Here is a 13,841-nt window from a genome sequence, read left to right as displayed (position 1 = left end):
TTTGTTTTCCATGATGAGCAGCATGCAAATGTGCAGGCTCTGAGCAGTCACCAGCGCCGGAGAACAGCAGCTCCGAATAGCAGTTCGGCACTGCTCTGCTTTGCTTTTTGTTTTTGTTTTTGTTTTTTTTTTCTTCTTTTTTTTCCTTTTAATGCGAAATTTAGGAGTTTCAGGCATGAGGAGACATTGTCCCTAGTGAAAGCAGGTCAGTGGGTGTTGTTTGTCGGCTAATGAGGCCATTCTATTTGCATGTTAATGGCAGGTTGACTTACTGCAGCAGGGGGTGAGTGTAGTAACATGTATATTCGCTTGTGTATCTGCATGTGTATTCCACTGACACTTTCTCTGGAGGCTGTAAAGCGCAAAACAGGGCGTGCTGGTGGACGATATTCAACAGAGAGATGTTAATGGGCAAGAGTTGTGTATAAACTCGAGTCAGAGGCCGATCTGACTGATTAAAAGGTGGAGAAAACGACACCATGGTACATGCACTGTCCTTTTAAGAGATGCCGTCGGTGGGGCAGCCTGCCTATGCATTATAAATCATTCTTTCTCTTATCTTTGTGGAGTTAGACAAATTCCCTTAACTGATGTGTGATGAATGTATTAGCTTCTTTATCAGTAGCCTCAGAAGATGAGGGTATTTCTTTGGTGAGTCCTTAGGTCTGCTTACCTTTCAACTGTTATTACATTTCCCCAAAGTGCTTTCATTCTTGGATTTTTTTTTCCTCTTTTCCTCTTTTGCCCCTCCAAACAAAGGTAAGACTGTGCTGTTTATATATAGTTTGCCATTTGTATATCTCTTTGCTAAAGGTCCATGACTAATGATGGCCACCTAGCAGTTTTTAGTAGACAGTCATTTAAAAACACTGCTTCTTTCTCTCTCTGACACATGGCACTGGTTGCTACTGTCCTTCAAAGCTTCCTTCTACTCCTCAGTTATCTGATATTCAAAAGATTCAAGTATAAGGGTAAAACATTGATACTGTTTTGACACAAAACTCTCAACACTGATGTGATTTATCCTGCTCCCAAATTACATTCTTTCCAGTATATTTAAGTCCATTGTGTCCTGAAAATATTGGTAACTTGAGCAAGGCAAAAACTCCTGGTGTTACCAGATCTGCTGCTGTTAATACTTTCAAAGAATGTACACATCTTGGATTTTTTCCTGCAGAAAAACAACAATTTGGAACCAATGTAAATAAATCACTGTTGGGCAATACTTTGTCTCTCTTTCTCAGTGTCGCAGAAAGTGTAGTGTGGACCCTGCCAGTCATAAAACATTTAAATTTAGTAACTAGGGTGTAGGGGAGAAAAGAAAGGGAGGGCAAAGATTCAAAAATAACAGTGCACAGTGGTTAGGTTGTGGGCTTAGACTGCCATTCATGTGCAGTGAAGAACACAAAAATCATCTTGCAATGGAAATGGCTGTTTTGTTCTGGGAAGTGGTGGCATCAAGAAACTTTGTGAATGATTCCAAGGACCTCAGAAACGAGTTCTGTATTGACCACTTCCGAATTAATAATTAAGAAATATTCAAAAGAAAAAAAGGTTGGAAAGGAGACACTTAAGCTCACAAATTTGCTAAACTATCACTGTTCATAGTAAGGCTTTTAACTAGGACTTTGGCATTGTGTTGGTTCCTGGCCCTTAGCCAGGGAAACTGGTTTTGTTTTGATATAGTGCGCATGGTCCTAGACTTCAGCATGTCAATATTGTTTAAAGAACAAGAAACGTGTGCCTGCTGAGGAGTTATTATGACGGACAGATTTCCAAGGTCTCTTGTTGGCACCAGTGCCACATTGGGTAACAGAAATAGGAGGTTGTAAATGTTTTGGTTTCTACCTGCAGAATCAGGAGACTTGATAATCACTGCTAGAACTGGGATGTCAGCAGCCAGAGGTTGAAGGGACCATCCATCCTCTTTTATTTCAAGTATTTTGGATGCTTCTGGGACTCTGTCTCCCATAGAGTTCCTTTTAAATAATAATCAGAGCTAAATGGCCCTAAGAAAGCTATAATCATGTTTTTGAACAAATCTACAGCTCAGGTGTTGCAAAACATGAAATTTGGGTTGAACTGATGTTACTGGCACTGTTGGGGATTGCAAGGAATGCTTCTTTTTTTTTTCCTTTTTTTTCCCCCTAAATTATTTGCATGTAAATGGCAGCAGATTGGCTTTCTCCGGGTGTACCTAAGCAATCACTGTAAATCAAATGCTCTCTTTTGCTCTCAGTGGTCTCTTTTTCCTATGGGAGTCAAATAAGGTCCCTTTAAATTGCCTGTTTTTCAAGGTGGAACTTTGGATGAGCTGTCAAATTTGGCTTATCACAGTTTTACCTCTCATTTGACTGCCACACAGTAGTTTGAAGCATGGTAGCAGCATCTGTAAGCCAGCTTCACAACTGGAGCCTGAAAGTGGTAGAACAAAGTTGCCAAGTTTCAAGTAGAGTTGGTGGTTATCTTGGAAACTGTGTTGGAGAACACAACCACAAATGATTTTGCCAAATAATATACAGTATTTATTTAGTCCAGCTCTCTGATTGCTATTGAGGCAGTCAGCCAGCAGCAGTAAGTGTTGTGACATCATTTTGAAAGGCAATGTGCTGGTTCTGAAATGGAGTGGGATGTACTATGATTCATTTAAAAGAGGAGAGGAGGAAAAAAGAGAGAGAGAGGCTGTGCTCTGAACAGAGATAAAGCATATGACTGCATCATGGCTGGAAGCCAAAAAGGGAATTATGTGAATCAATCATACTTTTAGCATTATTCCAGTGCCATACTCCATATAGCAGTGAACATCTTCCTACTCATTTAATGATATTCTGGCAGGAAAAAAATATCCCTTTAAACACTGAACAAGTAACTAGTAACAAGTTGGCATAGTTGAAGCTGCAGTGTTTTCAGATCATCACTGGTTACATGTTCAATTTGCATTTGTCCCAATATCCTAGGTAATAAAATGTTAGAATGGAAAGTACCATGAGTAATCATCATCTCAGTCACACATTTAGAAGTAGTCACTTCTGCCTTCCTTTGGGGTAGTGTTTTTTTTTTTTTTTTTTTTTTTTTTTTTTTTTTTTTTTTTAATAAGATTTCCCAAGGAATTACTCAGTGTATGGGGAGGGAGGGAGAGAGAGAGTGTTCAGGAATAAAATTGTAAACTTCCAACATCAGCTGGACTGATCCCAAGGACAGCTGATGACTGAATGACCCAAAAAGGTTTTTTGGATTAAAATACTGGGAATGTCTCGCATTACGTAGAAGGGGGGCGGGGGAGAGAGAGGCAACAGAAGGAAGGTAGAGAAAACTAAGGCTTCAGAAATAGGAGGAACAACTACATAATTTCTTCCACATATCTTACAGTTCTTGAAACAAAGAAAAAAAAATGCCCCGCCTTATAAGGGGGTCATAAAGAGAGCCCTATTAGCTGTTCATAATACAGGATTTTAAATCTGGGAACAGTTTAAAGAAACTTGCTATGTTAAAAAACACTTTAACAATTAAAACTTTTGAAGATTTGGTGTTTACCTTTTCAAAGGAGATTTGTTTATCTCAGTCAAACACCTTCCAGAAGGCTGACTCATCTTAACAACCTGAACAAAATTCAGGTTCTCCTTTAAGAATAAAGTTTTCTGTGGAGATGTGGATTGCAAATTGGAGTGCTGTTAGTGTGTAGCAAAGTATGGAAGGCTACTATTTTCAAGGTGCCTAGGCAGGGAGAGAACCCCAGTAGGATTATCCTTACGGATAAAGGTTTGTGGGATTGAGGCTTCAGTTTGACCTAATTCTTAGTGTGTTGTTTTTATTTTGGAAGAATAAATGCACCATTTCAGTTGTAATGGGCAGAGGAACAGACTTTTCCTAGACTCAAGTTCAGGCAGAAAGGAAAATTCAGCACCTTAATCCTAACCAAATGCAGTATGTATTTCAAGACAAGTTTGTCAGTGTGCCTTGTATATAAAAGGTATGTTTCTGCAGAGATGTGTTTGAATGGTGAAACAACAAGTAAAGCTTATGTGAGGAGGTGCAAGTTACTGCTTTCACAGGCTTATATGCCACTGTCCTGTTCCCCCATTTACTGGAAAAACTTTCTGAGCTTAACTATCGAGATCACACTGTGAAAGAGCTTCTCTGGTCTCGGACGAGAGCACCACTTTTAGTTGTGAGAACTTCTATATGAGAAAAGGGAAACATTTTTTATAAAAAGCATGTTGTGTTTGGAAGAAGTGTTTGCGCTCCACTTGCATATGGTAGCAAAGAAATGAGCAGGCAAGTGGTTAGATAGCTGTGATAAGAAAGAATAACTAGATAACCAAGAAGTACCCTTGGAAGTGTTTTCCACAGGTACAGCTCAGCAGCCTTAGAATTCTCTAATTAATATCATGTAACTTAAACACCATGAGATACTTCACGTGTTCAGCAATATTACTGCTGACCTCAAACTTGCTCCACGTGGGTTCACAGAATGTGAATGTTGCCTTCAGCAGGTGTATATAGGGGTGAGGAGGAACTTGCAGGTTTAAAATGAATTTTTTTATAGACATAGAAAGAGGATAATGACTTCTGCATTCTTACTCCTTACTTACACAGATGAGAATATATCTATTTGTTGTTCAGAAGCATGCCAACAGACAATGTATGTCATGCTCTCCTCTGTGGACCCAACCAAAGCTGCCAAGAGCTGCGCTACCCTAAAATTTACATTTCAATGACTAAAATTTAAACAACTTTTTTCTTCATCTTTTTTTCTAATAATGCATAAACAGTCTGAGCTTTGTCTTCCAAATGTCCTGGCATGAGCTGCTTTAAGTCAAATCATGTTGGAAAAGGATTTGGCTTCATTGCAATAATACCACAGCTTACCAAGTGGGTAGATGTTTAGGTCAGGACGATGACTCTCCATGCGGTCGCACGCACGTGGTTAAGTGTTTACAAACAGTGTCCCAGCATCCTCAGCAGCTGTCCTGACGCAGCCCGCAAGGACAGAGTTCTAGGAATGTCCCCGGTTCTCACTGGGAAAAAGAAATTGAGGATGTCAGAATCGGCAGAGTTTAGAAAAACATATTGTAGTTTGGTTCTTGGCCGCGCTTTCTGCATCTGTATTACATTCTAGATCATTGGTTCTTTTGTCAAATGCTTCTGTTTTTCCGCTACTCGAACGCAATCTGGATGGTGTCGACACATTTGCTTGGAGTCGGCTGACGCTGAATCTGAGACAGGGTTCAGGGAACTGTTGCAAAGGTTTCAAGTGATTTTCTTTATTTTTTCCCTTCCTCCGCCACACCTCTCACCCCTTTTGAAAATTCATAAGGATTTCAATCCCCCAAAGTTTTCATGACAAAACAGCTCTTTGCAATACAAGAATCCCACCGTAAACTGTTAGCTGTTTTTTTGGCTTAATTGGGAATGACTCACTGCCTGTTTGAATACTAGAACAATTTTCTCTCTTTAAAGAACAGAGGAGAAATCATGAATCCTACTAACTTCATAAGTAAAATCAAATAGCTGAAAGTCTTTGTTACTTAATGAGATATGTTGACACAGAGAGGCGTTGCTATTACGAAAGCTAATACTACTGCAAGGCAAGTTTTAGATCTCCATTAGCCATAAGAAGCTCTTTGGAGATTTCTGCACTTACTTAACTGAACAAATAATGCCACAAAATCTGCTTTAAAAAAAAAAAAAAAAAAAAAAAAAAAAAAAGTGGTGGTAATTATTGGATTGTCTTGCCAAGGGTGTTTCAGGAAGCACAGATGAGAATACATCTATTTGTTGTTCAGAAGCATGCCAACTGACAATGTATGTCATGCTCTCCTCTGTGGACCCAACCAAAGCTGCCAAACAGGTTTTGATCTGTAGACTCACTTTAAGCCCACACCATGTGCACTGTGGGACCTTGTTAGAGGTTCTGCTCCTCATCTGGAAACATGATTTTCCGCCCTATGCACATTTTTCAGACTTTCTCATACAGTTCTGCAGCAAACATGCAGGATGGTATGCAAACCATACTGCTTGCTTTGAGAAATGGATCCAGGGAGCTGTTTTTTTCCATATAGACAGGAAGCAGTTGGGACACTTCTTTTGTATATGCTGATTTTGTCCAGATGAGTCATGGTATTTGCCCTCATTACAACAGAGGATGAAGACCAATGCACGTACCATGTTACACACGTTACTTTTACTGTTATTTGTGTGTTCACATTGATTGCTTCCATTTAGCATTAATATTGATTACAATGATTGTCTTTTGCTATTACATTCCTGTGGGTTCATTCTGATCTGTCCTCTCATTTGCTAGACACCACTGTCTGTCTCGCATCCAGAATGTGCTCTCTGTCACCAAGTTCTTCACCTTCTTTCCTGTTCTTTTCTGACTCTTTTTTTGACCCACACTCCCATTAGTCTTGCAGCAGCTAGGTAGCAGAGGAAGACAATAAAGAATAAAGAGTATGGGAGAGAGTATATGTGAAAAAGGCATTTCTGAGTTTGCGCTGGCTAGGTGTTCCTGCTTGTGTCATTTTCTGTGCTGTTAGAGAGATCAAAGGGTGTACGTTAAACCTGGGCCTGATGCTGGTATTAGTTTTACCCTGACTTGGTGTCCTTTCATCACTTCCCATATCCCTTCTTTAGCATGGGAGACAACAACTATTCGTGCTGTACTCACTGCCGTTTTCATGCTCCTGATACTGTTTTTTTCATCTTTGTTTAATCTGTTTGTTCTTTCAGTGCTACTTCACTTGTGTTTGAAGTCACGTACTTTGAAGTTATACAATTTTTATATTTGCCAAAGGACACAGAACTCTTTCAGTTCTTATGTAAGCAAAAAGGAGAAAAGAATGATTGCATATTTCCTCTTGTGTGAAAGTGTCATTACTGTCCTGTTCATGGTAAGATGAAGAAAACTAGTTGTTGCACTAAAGCAGGAGTTGTCTCCCTTCCCCCAAAGTTTCTAAAGTTCACAGAAATGAGGTATTTCCTTGAAACTTGAAGTACATGTATCCTTTAATGAAAGGAATGCAATTTATCCTTGAAAGAGAACATATGAAAGTTCAAAATGCATTGGAATTTGCCTTTCCCTAGGAGTTGGGGGACTGGGAGGTGCATGCATATACATATTAAACTTGTTTCTTTTAAAATGACAAACTTTTTTTCCTAATACACTCCTTTTGCTTACTTGTCTATCTGTCTTTCAAATTTGTCTGCCCCAAAATGTCCAAGGCATTACTAAAATGGCAATAGTAAAAATCAAAAGCATGGAAGCTGAGCAACTGAAAAGAAGTTGGGTTTAGCCTTTACTTACCTCACATGACAAGCAGACATTTTGAGGGCAGAAAACGTATGCTAATGAGTCTCCATTCCACACAGTCAATTTCTGAGCATGCAGATCACATATCAAGGAGCAAAGATGAAAACATTGACCAAATAGGGAAGAGTACTCTTAATATTTATAAACATGGAAAAAAATGCTCAAAATAGAAAAGCATAAAGTCTGTCAGTTCTGCATTGTTTCTATAGAGCTTTCAATAGAGCTTTTGTTCTTTTAAGTAAGTTAAGTTTGAACCTGTGCTTTTCTGCTTCCATGTAATCTGTTATGCAGCAAAGAAGGTGAGAGAAAGAGAAGTAGGAAAAATAAGAATTTTGCTGACTTATTTTCTTTCTTCTATTGCTATGAGTAATGCCTGAGAAGTGAAAGAGATTGGGTGGGAAAATACTGGGTTTTTTATTGTATTTTTCCCCTGTGTTTATGCTGTGCAGTTGTCAGTTTCAGTGTAGAGGCTCTGCTCGCTCTCCCCCGCTGCTGTCAGTTAATTTGTGATCCTGCAAACTGGTGGCAGCCTTTACCATTTTCAGTGGGCTTCATAGAGCTATAACAGTCTGCCTAGATGGACACACTCGCAGGAGTGAGGCACCCAGTCAAATTTCCCACACTTTGCAGTAACTGCAGAGAGACAAAAATAGTTTGCAGAATATTTTTGGGGGGAAGGGGGGGAGAAAATGGACAGACGGACTCAGGCAGGTGTAGAGTTATTAGGTATAGACTTGGGGTGTAGAGACTGAAAACTAATCTTTACTTTTTTTAAAAGTTTCCAAAATAGTTGCAAGTTAATGTTTTTTTTTCTCTATATAAAATATATAAACTCTAGCTGATAGATTGGAAAGAAGCTTTGCCTCTAGAAGGGTAAATTTAACCATGTAGTGAATGCTGCTTTTTCTTGAAGCAACTGCTGCTAGCTCGTTGAAGATATGTTGTTGGACAAGCTGTAGCATGAGTCTAATTCAGGATGGCAACTCTGATGCTTCTAAATATAAAGAGAGTGGATAGAGTGAAATTAATTATTGCAGGCTTACATTAGGAGGTACCTCATATTCCAGCCATAAAACAGAATCCCACTGTGCTTGGGGCTGTAAAAGCATAAGCCATTTTTGTTTCATTTTGCTACTTAATTCAGCAAAGGAGACAGTTTAAAAGGAAAAAAAATGGTCTGGCAGTGCACAAGGGCCAGAGTGTTAGTAGCTCTTGTTTATAATGCAAAGCGGAGGCAGACAGATCCCTTCCAAAAACTAAATATTTGCAGTAAATAAACCAAATCTGTTATTGCTACTTGCTGTGTGTGTGTGTGTGTTAGTTAACTGAAGTTCCCAACCAGCATTGCTGCAGAGTCTCTTCCCTAGGGTGCTAATATTAATGAGCAGGCAAAGCATGCAAAGAGTGAGAGAAAGGGTATAAAATTAATAAGCAACAACTGAAAGCCAAAGCACACAGATCGCAGAACTTGTACAAACCTTGCTCAAGTCATTCATTTCAGTACTTTTTTTTTAAAAAAGAAAAAAAAAAAAACCTAAAAGACATACAGGAAAGCTGTGGTATAGCTGGGAACTGAACCCGTATCTCCTGAGCCCCAGTGCTTTACCCATGATACCCTCCTTCCTGCTCATTCAGAGGTTTGCAGATAGTTTTCTCTGCTTACTAAGATAACAGAAGTATCAATTTTAAGAAACAGAAACTAGAATCAGAAACAAGTAGCATTTCACTTTTTTCAGAAGCAGGTTTTCAGTAGCATTTTCTGTTGATTGACAACATATCCTTTTTTGCTGGACAAGTCCTCAGATTTTTAAACTGGTGCTGCTCGTCCAAAATGACACAGTAAGTTGTACCTTAAACACTGTTTCTCCTGTCAGGGGAGGGGGCTGCCTTTGCCTAGAGCACTGCAAACTGTTGAAACTCATACCACCAAGTAAGAAGGGGTGTAGGAATGGAAGTTACCTCAGTTTTACTGCACTGCAGATGCTGCTGTGCACCTTCAAACAAACAACCTCACAATGAACTAATTATAATTAAAAATAGTATGTTGTGTCGGTTAATTGCAGTGTGTGCAACAGAGCTGTGTAATGTCACTTCAATAAGTAGGTACTCCAGTAACTCCCATTAACCTTTAATACCCTTGATCCTCCTATCCATTCAGGCAAGATTTCCCACAGTCTGCAAACTGTTCCCGTATATCAGCTCAAACCTACCATGTGACTTCTGTTTTGATCTGGTTTATCAATTAAAGGTTCATTAAGGGTCATGTACCCTCATGCTGACGCCATGCTGGTTTGGTAGCAGACCTCAAAGAAAAACCTTAATTTGTTGCCAGAACGATCCCTGCTGGAGCTGGAACGTACAAACCAGGGCTGGTGACACAACCCAAGTAACATTTGTAGCATGTCGCCTGGTAACAGTCACCTGTTAGCTCCTAGACTTGAATCACAGGCAGTAAATTTATCTTTTTTATTTTTTTTTTCTTTCTCCCCTGTAGTGTTCAGCGTTGTATCTCTGTGGTCTGTAGTCGGGAGCACCTTTGCTGCGGGTAGCCGTAGCTCAGTGCGGCTGTTTTGGTACGTTGCGCGGTTAACGGAGAGCCTACCCCAAAGAACTGCCGCGCGTTCAGAGACTCGTGATACAATCCATGACAAAATGCGTTCAGAAGTAAAATCCATTGGGTAATTTGGTTCAGGAAGCGTTCCTCTGAATGCTGACGGAGGCAGTTGCCCGTGAAGGACAGATGGATTCCCCCCTCCCTCCCACCGTGCTTAGAGATTCAGCAGTGCTGCGCACCGCTTTGGAAAAAGACTGCGAGGCAGCATTTAGGCTTGCCTCCTCGCTTCCCCGAGTTGCGCCCTTTTCCAGGGGAGTTTGGAGGTGCAGCCGGAGTCAAGCCCCCACGTGGCTCGCGTGCACGTGGCCGCACTGTTTACAAACACTGTCCCGGGCGTCCCTGGGCGCTGCGTAACAGGCAAGAGGGTGCCACGTCGCAAGAGTTGGCCACGTTTGCGAGAGCCCAACTTCTTGATCCGCGTTTGCGGCTACTACTAATGATCGCAGCAAGACACAGGGCTGTGATGGGCTGGCGCGTTCTGTTAACACGTTCGGTTTTGCTCATTTTATGTTTGAGCAACATTCAGTCTGGGGGTTTAGAGCGAGGTTGTGGACGGTGAGTCAAAAATAGAAACTTTATTGCTCGGTAGAGTAGTAGCGCTGGAGAGCGCTAGCTAGACACGCATGCAGTAGTGGGGAAGGTACTTCTCTGCTTTCCAGAGACGCTATTAGGGAATTGGGTAGCATTTATGGTAGGGCAGGATTTCAGAAATCCTGCGGAAACAAATGAACATACTTTCTGTTTTCCGTTAACAAACTGGGGACTGCTTGTCCAGATTTAAGAGATGAGTGTCTACCAGAGATACTAGTAGCTTGGAGCAGCTAGTATTTGAAGCCACAGTTGCATTTTAACTGGGAGAGAACTGCTTTGGTTTTGCTTTGTTTTAGCAGGCCACTGGAATACAGTAAGAAAGAGGTTTGAACGGCTGCGTATTGCTGTGTTAAATGGCCTCCCAGAGCTTAGGCACAGAAAGACAAAGCGTCCTTATTGCCAGTCGCTCGGCTAAAATTGTATTGACTGACTTTTTGCTGCTCTCCTCGTGAGTTCAGAGTTCAAGGACTCATATATCTACTGTACCTTGAGTTCAGATAACAAGCTATAAGTACACGGAGAGAAACAAACAGAAAAGTCCATGTTCTTCAGAGACGGACATTTTTCTGCACTGGTTCCCCTGTTTTGTTTCGGGGTGTGCACTGTTTATTTTTCTCCTTTTGTTTTACTCTCCCCCCGGCGCCCCCTCCCGCCGGCCCTCTGCGGCGTGCACACCCTCTCAGGCTGCGGGGCCTGAGAAGTGCAAGCTCAGCAGGGACTGGTAACACTTTAACTCTTTGTCCTATTCGCAGCTCTAGCGGCAAAGGTCAAAGCAAGTGAGGCTCGCAGCTGCACTTCGAACAGAATCGCTGAAGGAGGGAGGGACACAGACCCCGGGCTAGTCCCTCCTCCTGCATTATTTTTTTAAGCACATAGAGTGCATGGCTAGGGTGAGACGAAACTCTCCATAGGCCTTGGGTGGCTCTATCTGCTAATTTTGCATTAAGAGGAAATGAAAGACTTGGCTTTTGTTTGTACTGGCCATATCTAGCTACGTGCAGTCTCAACTGATAAACAGAAATAATTTAGGGGCTACTTCCTCAAATGCCTGAAACGTGGTCTTAATTTCATAAGCGCAAAGCCAGCAAAAAACTGTTAGAGAGAGACATGATGTCTGCGTTATCTGTCTTTGAAGTCATTTTGGAAACTTTGGCAACATGCCATTATACAATTCTTTTTCTAATAGCCGTAGTTTTGCATTGTGTTGTGGGACCACATTGGCTCCAGTTTCACTGACTTAGGGCAGAAATGAATTTTGTTTTTCTTCAGAACAATTCAGCAGTGCCCTTTGCTTACAGCTGTGGGAAAGAACCTGCCTTGACACCATCAGTATTAACATGCGTCCGCGTGTGCCACGCACAGGGAAGAGGTTCCCGTTTGCCCTTCGCGCAACCCGTGGCTGCCTTTCTCAGGGCTGCGAGGGGAGCGTGCTGCCGAGGGAGTTGGCGCTAGTTGGCTTGGCGACACTGATCCTTGCGCCAAGGTTTACCTCTCGGCTAGGCGCTCTAGGTCAGTTTGATGTCTCGCCACGTGCTGACGCGCACATGGCTGCAGTGTTTACAAACATGACCCCAGAACTCTTATGGGCAGTTATGAAAGAGCCAGCAAATGCCACGTCTCGCGCGCTAGGATGACCCGGATCGCCAGCGCTGGAAGGGAATAACGAGGTGCTCGTACAAAACACAAACTTTGAGAGTACGTCAGAGATTCAGGCAGATGATTTTGCTTCTAAACTGTTTTAAAATACCATTGCCACCACGAGAGAATTTTCCGCCGTAAACTAAAAATAGCAACTATTAACTAGCAGGAGCGAGTAAGTGATTCAGCAACTCGGGGTAGAAGTGACTATGTTTTTCGGCACCGTAACTTTGTTTCTTCCTTGAACTGACTCAGAAACTACATATAATTTTCAGTCATAAGGAACTACAAAGCTAGCTAGCTTTGGCAAAAATAAAAGAACACTGTGTGATCTTGTGGTTCTAGATTGACAGTTCTTGTTTTTATTCTTTTATTAACACTTGCACTGAGACACTAATGAATACTTTGTAGTTAGGTTGTGACCATTCGTTTAGGAAAAAGATGGCTTAGTAGTCTCAACTGATACCCCTCCAACTACAAAATATGAATACCATTGTAAGGCTGACTTGGTTTTTGATAAGGGCCTTATAAAAAAAAATAGCTGAATTTGTCACTGTAGCAAACCTGGCTTTATGCTTAACTATCAAATGCCCACGTTATTTCAATATATATTTAAAAAGTCATGTTTTGTACATGTTAGATATCTGTCAAAAAGAAAATACTTGCCCCTGCCTTATCCTTGAAGTTCTTAAAGACAAGAAGTTTCTACAATACTCCAAATTACTCTAAAACAGCTTCCTTCCTAGAAACTAGCCTTTATTGTAAAATGGAAGCATATGGTCAGGCAATTAGTTTCTGACAAATTCTAGCATTCTGAAAGCTTTCACAGAAATACATGTTTGTAGAGGAATACAGGCTCTGTATAACTGTGACTGGTTTCCAAAGATAAACCAAACTTTCTTGAAAAAGCTACTAAACTAGCAAAAATAACCCATGTTCTTTAATAAATTGCTTCTGATTTTTACTTTTGGACTCAAACAATTTAATCCCAGCTTTGTGAAAGCCCATTAATTGACAAAGCTTCCCCCCCCCATAGAAATATTGACCTTTTTAAAGTAGCTGAAATGGTAGAAAAATTGTAGTTCTATTTTATACTAGTTACCATGATATAACTCCATAAATACCATAATGACCAAACCCTTAGGAAAGATACATTGCAAGCTTCTCCATATCTCCTTGCCAGTAAGTTTCTCTCCCATTACTGAATGAAACTTCCAGCAGTATACGGTTAGTCCATTTTCTTCTCCTTTTCCATAAATGTCCATGGCAGCTCTGCATTAGAATTATCAAAGTTGCTGCAGACTTTTATTACCGGTATTTTAACAAACAAAAAGGCCATCACTTAGCTTGTACTTAGCCTGGTCTCTAAGTCATTTAATGTGGTCAGATAGCTCTAACTAAAGCAGCTGAAGTGCTTCTGCAGCTTGGACCCTGACCCACCACTGTTTTCCCCCTTCCATTCCCCCAAGCTAATTTTTAATGCTGTGTTCAGCATGTGAGCAAATGACTTTGCATTGATTATTGATATCTTTCCACTGCTGGATGTTCATTACACTGTGTATAGCTGACTGAGAAATAAGAATGGAAGCATTGAAAATAGGTCACTGCTATGTTTCTGTTTTATGAGTTCTTTGTGGGTATTTCTCATATCTAAGGAAAGCAAATCCACTTTACTGTGAATCTGTA

General features: G+C 40.9%; 1 protein-coding gene across 2 annotated transcripts in view; it reads left to right on the top strand.

Moving 5' to 3' along the window:
* The window catches only part of TET2 (tet methylcytosine dioxygenase 2), a 72,741-nt gene that overhangs the window by 840 nt on the left and 58,060 nt on the right, over window positions 1-13,841 (top strand). The window lies entirely within an intron of this gene.

The sequence above is a fragment of the Rhea pennata genome, chromosome 4 (assembly GCF_028389875.1).
Source record: "Rhea pennata isolate bPtePen1 chromosome 4, bPtePen1.pri, whole genome shotgun sequence".
NCBI classification, from domain to species: Eukaryota; Metazoa; Chordata; class Aves; order Rheiformes; family Rheidae; genus Rhea; species Rhea pennata.
Note: the sequence above shows the minus strand (reverse complement) of the source record. Positions and strands in the feature narration are given on the sequence as shown.